Source organism: Malurus melanocephalus, unplaced genomic scaffold (genome assembly GCF_030028575.1).
Source record: "Malurus melanocephalus ecotype Western Australia unplaced genomic scaffold, MMel_1.1 scaffold_30, whole genome shotgun sequence".
NCBI classification, from domain to species: domain Eukaryota; kingdom Metazoa; phylum Chordata; class Aves; order Passeriformes; family Maluridae; genus Malurus; species Malurus melanocephalus.
Window position 1 is genome coordinate 2,205,113 of NW_026623262.1, and position 10,958 is coordinate 2,216,070.

General features: G+C 39.3%; 1 protein-coding gene across 4 annotated transcripts in view; it reads left to right on the top strand.

The window, feature by feature from the left end:
• The window catches only part of OSBPL6 (oxysterol binding protein like 6), an 87,514-nt gene that overhangs the window by 3,692 nt on the left and 72,864 nt on the right, over positions 1-10,958 (top strand). The window lies entirely within an intron of this gene.

Genomic DNA, 10,958 nt, shown 5'->3' on the forward strand with positions numbered 1-10,958 from the left:
CCTCTTTGTTTTGGGATGCTGAGAATCAGGTGGATAAGCTGAATCTACCCAGAATTTAGCAGATAGCAGTCTTGGTATGATCGCTCTCAGTGTGATATGACTGCTTGCATTCATAACTCTGCTAAAATAGCTTTATTTTCCCCTTTTTTTTTTTTTTTTTTACAGTGGAAATTGAGAGATGGAAATGCTTCTAGCCTATAAACTACACACCCCGTCAGTATTTTTCAGTTCTCATGCAAATTGTGAGAATAACAAAAATCGTGATTTGTCCCTATTGATTTAYACATTTCTAGCACAGATGCAATGGCACTGGTGGATTCTCTACCTAAAAGGCTGGATTAACGTGAWCTCTATGTGATATCAAATGTAGTTCCACTCTCAATGCAAATACTGTTCTGTTGGTATCAGGCTTATCTAGAGCATATATTATTCCCCATTAAATTAATGAGTTATAGTTTGAAGGGTGCGGAGGTTTTAAAGTGGTGTATTGGATCCTTCACATCAGCACAGGAGGGTGTACATCTGGGATTGCTTTGTTATGAAAACAAGTAAAACCAAAGCAGGTAAYGTTTGTCTAAGAATGAGCTATAGATCAATTTCAAGAAACCTTATCTTGGAATGTGATATGCTTTTTCAGATGATGAACTGAAAAGTTTTCTGTTGAGAAATGTAATGAGCTCAGGTTGCCCAGAGAAGAGTCTGTATGAAACCTGTGCCGTGGAGTGAARCTGTCTGCTCAGACAGAGAACACCTGGGCTGTGCAGCTGACCTGATCAGTCCTGGAGAGTGAAAAATCAACAGAAGAACTTTATTCTGTAGCAGTTCCTAACTTCTTGCTCCTGTAACTGTGTGATGGGAGACCAAAGAGTTACAGAAACCTTGGTGGTGATTGCTCCTTGACCTCACATATGGACTGTGGGATCGGTGAGACTTTCATGGCTCATGCTGACAGTTTAAATGGGAACAGAAAAAWWAATAAATAAATAAATAAAWRAATAAATAAATGAGAGAGGAATTAAAGCAGTGGCCCCAGGTTTGGGGGAGCATGACAGAGGACATGCACATACCTCTTCCCCTTGGAAGGCTGAGCTGGAAGGGAACAGCTTGGAGGGAGGGCCAGGCCAGTGGGCAGGACTTGGACATACTGAGCAGCTGGAGTGAGCAGTCTGTTCCTCGGGGTCTCTTGTGCCAGTCAGCTGGACCTTGATTTGTGTGCATCATGGAATGGACGAGCTGGAATAGAAGTGCCACACTCACCCTGCTAATAAACCACAATAAGATTGTGTGATGCAGTGGTGTCTCTCAATTCTTGTTGCCACCCCAACCTCTTCCCCTGTGACAAACTCAGTATGGATAAGGTGATGTTAAATGGAATTTGGGTCAAGAGATGTTTCTGTTAACATCCTACAGGAATGTTTCCAGGCTGCTGATTCTTCCTGTTTCACCTCTGCCTTTGCTTTCTCTGTCCTGTGTGAGGTCAACCTGCATCTGCAGTGGGACTGCAAGTGCACCCCTCTTCCCATTTCTACTTTATGAGGATTTTTATAGCTGAGCTACTCAGGGATGCCTGGCACCCTTTTGATCTTGTTCAGAAAAACAGCATTTAACTGTTTCTTCCCTTCTGYCATGGAAAATCAAACTGAACCTTGTTTGGAAAGAAATGACAGTGTTATAGAAGAAGTGGGAGAGAAGTTAACCCTAAGAGACTGTGGCATATCTTATTAGATAATGATTTTTGAGATTTTAGCCACAAGATAAAAGTTTCTTTAATTAATTTATTTTCATGTAAAACGGTGGAGAGCAACTTATTTTCTTTTATATGTTTATATTGAGGGAGCCAGTTAGCTGTGTTGTCACTTGATAAGGACAGATCTAGGAAAAATGGAAAGACAGAATCACTGACAGAGAACTACAGAAATGACAAGAAATGCACAAGATAAAAGGACTTTCACCYTGAAAATGGGAAGCTGKAGTGGTTCATTTAGTGCCAAATATTTCTTTCAGAGTAGAGTGGGTCAGCTGGGTGAGAAGGTGGTGGCTAATGGTGGAAATGATACTTGGCTAAAAGGAAGAACTTTCAACATAAAACAGCTTGCTGAGATCTGAAAACAGCAGTTGGTGTTGAGTCATCTTGAGGKCCCTCTGACCCCAAAATGAGCATGACATACAAGTCCGTCTCATAAGTAATTAGGTTGCTTTTCTGTTTAAAATCTGTATTTCTTTGGTTTATTCTGTTTCTGGAAAACAAGCTTCGTAAGATGCTTGCCAAAACCGGAAGGATAGGAGTGATAGGAAATAGAGCTGTAGAATAGTCAGAGTATGAGTCTGGATGTTAAGTGTTGGTGTGTCCCTGGTACTGAAGGTCAGCTCTGTAGCCAGACAAATTCTGTATCTTTCAGTGTAATGGCTGAAGAATATGTTAAATCCATTCCCTTTTTTCTCTCTTTCTGTCAGCTAAATACAAATTGTCTTTCCATATTCACTTGTACCTGACAACTYTGTTCTGTGTATAACTTCTAGCAAGTATGGGCAGGTCATAGTTGCTACYTGGTTTAATATTCTTGGGTAACATAATCATGGGCAAAAATAATGCAATCTCTGACTGAAGGCAGAAAAAAAGAGCTCTCTAACTCTCCTTAACTGTGACCTATATCGTGTGGGTGCGCAAAGATGCTGTGGGAAGCTAAATGTAAATCATATGCTGTTCCACTGAGCAGGCTTTTCTGGGTTCTCCTAATGACTGGTAGTGTAGCCTACAAAGAAAACCCATGGTCAGTTTGCAGTATGCAAATACAATGCAATTATTATTATTATTTGGAATGCAAAATAATCTTTAAAAAACCCAAACAAGGTGGTTTTTTTTAGTAGCTGCAAACTGTCTCTTGCCCAGCCACCATAAATACTGTTTTGTGACAGAGCTTGCAATTAATAACAAGAGTGACTTCAGTCTCTAATTAAAACAACARTAGTTGTGCTTTCTTTTGATGTGGATTGAGGTTTAGTGGGGGAGGCTTCAAATCAAGTCAGAAATGAGAGTTAGAATGAGCCCAGCTGGCCAACCCTGAGACCCTTAGAGGGCTCTACAGTAGCTGCACGTGGCTGGGCAGTGTCTGATAGTTTAAGGGGTAGAAACAGCTTCTGAAGTAATCCATGAGATGCTTTTTGATTTCCCTTTCTGGTGATACAGAGGTTGTGGTTGAATCTGCAGATGCTYTAAAATGCAACAGTGACATGGCAGCTTGGGCTCATAGCTCATGCCCTTCTCCTRACAGCTGCTGGGTGTGTCTGTCTGCCTGCTACAAATTTTAATTCCGCCAACTACATTAGGAAGAAGAGAATGTGTCAGCTTTTGTGCCTTCACAATTTATTAATTCTATTCATTGATTTCTTTGGTTTTTCATAGTGTTTTGGCCAAAACAATTAATCTGCAATGAGCAAGTTTGGGTAAAACAGCCATGCTGTAATGACATGGCCTTTCCTAAAGCTGTGATATTTTTCYTAATACCCTTGGGTTTTGGGGTTTCCAGTTGAGATGCCCAGAGCAGTTCTGCAGAGRCTGTGTAACAGATCACTGCTCAGCGTTCTCCTGATGTTTTGTGCCTTCCTGAGTGCCTCATTTTTCTCCGAACTGTTTGACCTTTAGGGATGCAAATGTACACTTGTCCTCTCAGACGTGTGCATGTTCTGATAGTTGAAATGTTACTCAAACTGTTCACCAGTGAGGGTAGTGCACTGGGCATGGAAGGAAGGCAGGAAGGGAAGGATTGTTGCCTCCAGCTGATTCCTSCTGCCTGCCTTGACTGCCAGCTCGTGGTGCAAAGGCACGGAGATATTATTATCTCCTGCCACCTTACTGGTGTAATTACCTTCTGATAYATTCATTATTAGATCTCCCCCTCAATGTTCTTCAGCATTTTTACAGATTTATTCAGTGTTTGTAGATTTTTAGGCTTTGATCTTAACTTTGTGAGCACAGCAGCTCAATCATTTTGCATGAAGCTTTCAAATGTCAGTCATGAAMCTGTCTCTTTGCTATTCTATATACTACTGGTTATTTGAATTATTTTAAAGTTTCACAGAATTAATTTGTAAAGTATAAATACATTGATTTTAGAATATTCTACATTTTCTTCGTTCTTTTTGACGTGTTTTTGTAGTAAGTCARTAAAAATAATTTCAAAGATGCAGTAAAGAATAATGCTGTGTGAAAAATAGGTAGATACTAACAATAAGTTGATAAACATGATGATTTTCCCTTAAGGAGAACAGWAGTATACTAACTTAYATCAGCTGAAGGGATTTGAYGTGCAGTAAAACAGAACTATTTAGSCTGTGATTGAGGTATATTARGCTCATAGCTCTCTCTAGAAAAAGGGCAGTATCTCATAACATAKCTCATCAAATATTTTTTGATGCCACTGCGTGGGTTCAAAGGTAAGCTCTCTGTTTTTGTTTTCCATTCTCCTGTTTTGTCTGGTTGTGGACACTGTGCTCAGTGCTGAGAAACACAGAACACGTATTTGTGGAGGGTATTACAGCTTCAGAGATTTTGTATTTCACCATCTATGGCAGCATTCCCATGTTGAAAACTAGTGGAAACAAACTGCTCTTTAGGCTGCAGATATCATGAGGAACACAGTTCTGCTTTCTTGGCTGATTCTTGGGTAGTTTGCCATGAGAAATGTGTCATAGCTGTGTGATATAACTGAGAAAACCACCAATGTTGGCTAAATCTGTATGCAGGTGAAATTTAGTTTCTGATAACAAAATGTAATGAGTACAAACTTATTTTGAAACTATTTTTTTTGAAGCCAAATGCACCAGGGGTGTGTTCATCACTTATGGCTTTCCAGCCCTGAGACATCCTCTGCAGCTCRTGCCCTCTTTATCATTCTGTCTCTCCCCCAGGTCACTCCTGACCCRTTCATTCTCTGCTCTCAGAATTCCAGTGCTGTGCCAGGCTCACTGATCCTCCTGGGCACACAGGCTTGTCCCCYTGGCCAGTCTGATGATGCTCCATGCCTGTTCCTCCAGCTCCCACTCCTGAGGTCCTTAGCCACCTCCTGTGGGGTAATGCCAGGGGGTGAGGGCTGTGAAAGAAAAAAAAACCTTGGAGAACAAAAGGCCTGGGTAGTCACAGTGTAAGAATAGCAAGGGAAATCAGTTCTTTTCCTACCAGTTCTTATGCCTAGAAGCAGTGTAAGGTGGCATTTCTTAATGACACCAAGTGAAATATTTTTGCACTTTAGGCTGGTGTTTCTGTCAAGGTGGGTTATACATCTCAAYCGTGCTGAAGCAGATTTAAAGGTAATTGTACAACTTCCAAATGCAAGTTTCTCATTTAGAAGGACAAATCTGAACAGAAATAAATGTCTGTATATATTGTGGGACCCAGAAAGTAATTCAAGCAGACCTTTCTGAAATTTTTCTTTTTAAGCAAACTCAGTATGCTGCAAAAATGGATTAAAAATCTTTAGTTACTCACAGGTTGCAGCACAAAAAATCAATACTTTTTCAGCTAATGTCAATTTTTTCCATTAAAAGATAAATAAGCAAGTGTGAAGCTTGTAGTGTTCTCAGATTTCTGTGCTCTTCCCAGACAGCTGGTTTTAATTTATCTTTGTATTTTGTATAATGTGTACTTAGTGCTTGTCGTTCTCACTGCCAACCATTGCTTATGTTTATGGGCTAAATAATCAAAAAATGATGCAACTGTGGTGCATTTTTAAAGCCTTTGTTCAAGTTAAGAGGGTGAATGTTTTATTTGAGGAAATTAAACTTTGCAGGAAGCTGAAAATGATCCCTGTCACAGGTTAGAGTTTTGCTTGTTCAGAAATATGCTGACTTAATATTATTTTTGTAGTCACTGGAATTTGTCAGTGTTTAAGTACTGGTACTCTGGAGGTTTGGTCTCCTGTTTAATCTTTATAAACTAAAAATTAGAATAAATATTTTATAAATAATTTCAAGGGCTAAAACATACATATTKGAAAGGAACGGACTGTAGATTGCAAACTTCTACTATAGACTTCTACTCTACAGAGCCTTTTTCCTTCTCTTTCTCCTCAGCCCTTTTTCTTAGGGTCTGACTGGAATGGTGGGGAAGTAGAGACCATTGCCCTGGACAGCTGCAGAGAGTGAAAAAAAAAGGAAAATAACTTTCCTAACTTTTCCAATTCATGAGAGCTATGAGCCTGCATTGTAAAACTGATTCAATTTTCCAGTTTCAGGAAGCTTGTTAAAAATCAGGATTAATTTGAAATTTTCTTCCCAGAAAACTGCAGTTTCCAGCTGAATATCTACAGTGCTTTTCCCCCCTTCTTTTTAACCTGCCTTTTGGAATTTTTATAGTTGGGAAGCTGTCCCAAAAYGTATTTGTCTGGTGTCACTATGTAGCAGTAATACAATTAACCTTACAAGTCAGCTTTGCTTCCTTAGCGTATTTGCTTGGTAGTATTTCAAGAATTATTTTACTGCTATTTTCTGGTGCTGAWTAATTTTGGAACAGGTATTGCATTCAGCAGGGGAGTTTCTCTTTTGTGTAAATGGCTATGGGCATCTTGGCTGAGGTTACTGACACATATTTGGCTAAATGCTGATTTACCAGCTACTGTGAAGGACTGAAGAATGTTGAAAAAATTGACTGAGTTACTTAAGAAAATTAGTGTTGTCCTTACAGCTGGAGTGATTTTTCTTCTCATGGAAGAAAAAGAAATTGCAACAGAAATTGAGTCAGTATTGAAATAAATGTCAGGTGTATCAAAATACTTTACAATGTTGGGGTAAAAAGTTGTCCTTAAGTGCCTTAAAAAAGCCTTGCTGGCTTAGCCTGGCTAAGTTCAGTATCTTTGWTCATTCTGTGGCGATACACACATAAATGAAAAGATTCAGTGGAAAAACACAAAGTCTCTACTTGTGAGTAGAACTGGGATGCTTCTCTAATTCAGGTTTCTGGTATAACTCTCTCAGGGTATGATAATGTCAATATTATGACAGGTGATAAAATTTTGGGGGGATAACATTTATGTATAAATATATCACAATATATTTTCACTGTCTAAATGATAGATGACTCAATCAATGCTTTTTATTCTAATGAATTTACAAATACTGACTTGCCCATACCTGAGTATATAATTTGTGAATAGCAACAAGGAGGAGAGGGAGAAATTTCTTCTCTATCTTTATGGTATCTTTTATGGTTTTTAATATAGTATCATTTTATTGTTTATGCTTTTGGCATTAATCTTGCATGAAATACAATTTTCAGGACTATTCTTATACCTGGATGTTGCTGCCAGGTAATATTAGGAGATTTTTCATTAACTAAGAAATCAATAGGCAACAGGAAGCTTAAAAAGGAGATGCTGCACTTCAGACCACAGATGGTATGGCATTAGAAATTCAGAAGAACCTGAGGGCTCAAGTTGCAACTTCAGGCACAAATTKTGAGGGCTGGARCACATCTCCTKTGAAGAAAGGCTGAGAGAGTTGGGGGTGTTCAGCCTGGAGGAGACTCCAGGGARACCWTAGAGCAACTTTCATTATCTGAAGGGGGTCTTTCTACAAGGGTGTGCTGACAAGACAAGGAGTAATGGCTTAAGATTGACAGAGGGTGGGTTAAGATACAGGGAAAAAATTCTTCACTATGAGGATGGAGAGGCAYTGGTACAGRTTGCCCAGAGAAGCTGTGGCTGYCCCATCCTTGGCAGTGTTCAAGGCCAGGTTGGATGGAGCTCTGAGCAGCCCCATCAGGTCTAATGGAAGGTGTTCCTGCCCCTGGCAGAGGGTGGGAACTGGATGATTTTTAAGGTCCCTTTCTACGCAAACCATTCTGTGATTCTCTGTTTAGGTCTTCATTGCCAGCAAAATAGGAAGTGAACCCTTCCATTACTTTGGTAGTGGGTACCTAAACCTTCTGTTTCATAAATGTGTGATTCCTGAAAAGAGAGAAAAGGATGCTTGTAGTTTGGTCCAGTTTTATTCATGCAAATTTATGACTAGAATCCTGCTCATATTGAAGCTTGTTCTGGAAAATCCAAATTTGTCAGCATCTTACATGGGAATCAGAAACTCTGAGTGGGAGCTKGGCTCCATGATTTGCCAAAGTGAGCAGAGGGAGGAGGAATGCTTAATGATCTCTGTTTGACTGGAGTTTGTGACAGCCAGCACATCTTCTCAGCTTGGCCAGGACCGCAGATAAAATCCTAGAGCAGTTGTTAACAGCAGAGTTGGAGGTGTGGATGGAATCCTGGCAACTGAGGCATTTGTGTTACACAAATGACGTCAGATGTCATCATGAAAGAAAATTTTTGGTGTCCCGTCTTGAGCATGAGTATCCACCAACAATCATTGCTTCCTCTTCAGGCTGAGAATCAGTCCTAATGGAATTGCAGGTGAAGGCTGAGCTGCTTCCTTCTGAGAATTCATGATGACAGTAATCAAAACAATCTGATTTATGTTCAGCTGCTTACTGCTGGAGGTCTTTTTGTTATCTTTAACTCAGTGTTAATTTAGGTCATCCTGTAGTCTAAGTAAAAGAGGCCACAAATGCTTTTTCTTTTGACTYTGTGTCTGTACAGAGTGTCTAGAGAATGCTGTTCATTTTGCTGCTAGTCTGTTTCCTGAAATGTCAGTTTGATATTAAAACAAAGGGGCTATTAATATAATTTGATAGTTTACAGTGTGTATTTATTTATTTTSGGCATCCTTCTGTATTCCTGCTTGTAAGTATAGAACCAAGTCCTTTAAAAAATGCTTGTTTTATTGGTAATTACCATGAATGCACAAGTGCAGCAAGAGTCTGTGAGTTGTTAATATCTCTGCCTGGCCACTTGAAGGGCTCAGTGAGCCCTCCTGAGATAGATGAGGGGCCATGAGTGCAGTGAACTTCGAGGCCTGCACATAAATGCCGTACGAGCAAAAGTGTCTTCCAAAAATTTGCTCGTAATTGAAAACAGAATGCAAACAGAAAAAACCCACAAGAGTTACCTTTTCTCTTTGTGAGACCGAATTAGTGCAAGTTATAACTCATCATTTGCTCACATAGCTCTTTAGAAAATTAACACATTTCCAGTAGTAGTAGTTGTAAGGACAAGTCTTTAATTTTCCTGTTATTTATCTTCTGAATACAGTCCACCAATGTCACTTGTTTCGTTAATGTTCCTGAGTACATAATAATTTATAATAGAGAAATATGACTCCTGTGTCTCTTCCTCCAGGCTTAAATAATAACATTTTGTCATTTCTATTTATGTTGTATATGTTAAAGTGTCATTATGAAATTGAAAATGCCTCTGAGTACATTTTGTGAAAGTTGAAAGCCCCTGAGTGATAACAGCAGGATGCTGTTGACCTTGTCAGTGTTGAAGTGCTAAGGCAGTGTTTTGGGTTGCACAACATCTTGATATAGGCAGTTATCTGTGATGTGGGGCTCTCAGATGGTCTTCTTGTTCAAGTGTTCTCAGTGCTAAATTCTGCTTTCTTATGTTAGAGAGCTGGAGTGCTTTCCTTGGATAGGGGAATATGCCTGAAAATGTGAAATACGTGGAAAGAGCCACCCACTGTGGAAATAATGGAGATTAAGAAAGTTATTTTGCCAAAAACAGTTGCAAGTACATGCAAATCTAGCTAAACAAATACTATACCAGAGCTTTCTGACCAGTTGGGAATAAATAAGTACAAGATTTCTACACTTACGTCTCTTATTCTGTGTAGCGGGAGCTATTCCTGGGCTTTGAAAACAGGGAWGATCCATGGGGGAAAAATAGTTAAGACAGTATACTTCGAGAAGTATAGCTAATGACTTTGAAAATATTTTTAATCMCATTTTTCTTCCTCTAGACATGAAAGATGAGCACGGGCTGTATGTTGTGCATTAGGTCTGCTGAGCCTGGTGTCCTGCCCATGGTGGTAACTCAGAGCAGGGAGCCCAACAAGCTGCCTTTACCAACCCTTTCYCTCTGCTCTGGAAGTGTCATAGGGAGCTCCAGATACATCTTTGCCCCCTAGCTGGTCTCTTCCTAGACATTAAATTTGGCTGTAAGTTTCTGTGTGGCTCCAGGGCTAAAGAAAACCAGAGAGGTTCCAGTGGATCTGTAACTCCTGTGAGCCCCACAGAAAATASAGAGACAGTACAGGGATCCACAGAAGAGGATTTTTGGCTCTGTTGGATTAGGAARTGCAATTTATTGGTTTGTTATTATTAGAAAAATGTTTGCCTTTTGTACCTTTGGTAGTGAATTTGGATTAGGTTTAACAAATACTTTTCATAAAAGGAAAAATGGAGAAAAACTGAAATTTTATCTGAATATGTTTTCGGTGAAATGTTAATTTTGGTGTGTGTGTGACGTTTAAATGGTTTTTTACTTGAAATTTCTCCTTTCTTCCTCCTTTTGGTCTCTGAACTAAAAAAGAAGCTGCGTTTCATGCACCAAAATARATTTTCTTTTTCAGTTAAGGATTTGAGGTTTATGAAACATGTCAATAAACATGCCCAAGGAAAAGCTTGTGTGTTCCAAAAATATCAGGCAGACTTCTCTAGTTAAGAAAAGTCATCCCAGCATATGGTGTGTTTCTTTTAAGATGCAAAATATTCCTATACTGAGATGAACCCTCTGGAGGAACTTTGAGACAGTAGCTCTTGCTCTTWAAGCTTCTGTCTGCATTTGTTTCAGCAGACATTTACTTTCTGAATATTTTTCTTCCYGATTTCTAAAAGATGTTAAAGCTGCCCTGCCAAACTGTTGTTGACAGTCTGTTTCTTGTAGGATACTGTTATATATAAATAGCTTTTTTTTTTTTTATGTTTAATTTTTTCAAGCCAGGAGAAACATTCAGATTTGCTTTCAGCATGAGTCTGGGATAACATTGTCTCTGGCATCGCAGTTGTAGTTTTGTATGACAACTGTTGTACACATTATCTCACACGCCTGTGGCTGCAGAATGGATTGGGGTTT